Source organism: Myotis lucifugus, unplaced genomic scaffold (assembly GCF_000147115.1).
Source record: "Myotis lucifugus unplaced genomic scaffold, Myoluc2.0 scaffold_33, whole genome shotgun sequence".
NCBI classification, from domain to species: domain Eukaryota; kingdom Metazoa; phylum Chordata; class Mammalia; order Chiroptera; family Vespertilionidae; genus Myotis; species Myotis lucifugus.
In genome coordinates, this window is record NW_005871081.1 from 2,522,574 (window position 1) to 2,523,957 (window position 1,384).

The window sequence follows — 1,384 nt, forward strand, 5'->3', positions numbered from 1 at the left end:
CATATGGCCCACTCTCAAATGCTGGTGCCAAACACAGACTGTGGAGACATCAACCAAAGGTAGACTGCATATCAGTAGGGAAAATACTCTGTGCCCGGGGGCTAACTTCTTCACAGAAACAACTAAGAAACAAACAAACTTTTGCTTCCTTCTGCAAAAGTTCAGAAAGGTTCCTATGTTAAGGGAGTGTTAAGACACTATCGGATCTTTGTTTTTGTTAAAATTAATATGTATTTTATTCACTACTTTAACACCTAAGATATTTAAATGTTTTTTATTAAAAGTTTTTTTAATTAAATAGTGAATTTCTTTTCCTACTCATCATATAAAATGCCTGACAGTACTTGTCACTTGGCACCCATTCAACATCACATTTCCTTCCTCTCACCTCCCTCACTCAATCCTCAACTAACATCAAAGGGAAGATGTGATCAGCCAGCATCACATTTCAAAACCCTTCAGTCATCCATGGGAAGAGGTTGGAATTTCTATACCCATGGAAATACCGTACTAATCTCACAAAGTTTTAAGATAAGGAAGATCATTCATTGAGAACCACTTCATTTGGAAATAGGAAAAACAAATTCAAAAGCTGTAGTTGATCTCCATGCACCTCTTTTTAAAAATGGGATGGGGAAATCATTGACAGTGTGGAGCATATATTCTCAACAGGGCAATATGGTCCCCAAGGGGTGAAAACTAATTTTTGGTAGACAAAAATCCTTAGGTTTCACAACAGTTGTGGGCCTTTGATGACCATAGTACACACAGATATATCTATGACATTGAAATGTCATGGGTAGAGGTTAGGAAAGAGATGTCAAAAAAAAGCTCCACGAGCTTTTTGAAAAAGTTTTTGGGACACCAGTGTAAAGAGATAGCACACAGGGATGCCTGAAGCACAGACACACAACTAAAATGAAGTCAGGGTACAAACTTTGCAGCATTGCCTCTCTTTGTTCCAGGAATGGGTTGACAAGAAGACGAAGATATTTAATAGTTAATATGTCCATCCCAGGAGATGCTCACCCACTGGCACTGAGCCCAGGTTGGGGAGACAGACAGGAGTTTACCTCCAGGGATATGGCATTCCAATTGGGAAATGAAGAGAAAATATCAAGTCAAGTATCAATTAAAAAAAATTAGGACCTCCTTAAATGTGACTGGAAAATCTTATCTGTGTAAGAGCTATCTAGGTTGAAATCTGACCTATGAGAAGGACCCTGCCATGAGGAATCTACAGGCCTCTCCAGAGGAGGCAATGAGCACAGGGGAAGTGAGAGGGGCCCAGGGCACGGAGACATCAGGGAGGAAAGTTCAGATGTGACTCTGAGTTTGAAACAGTGCCCAGAAATTCATGTCTACCCAGAACTTATGAATATGG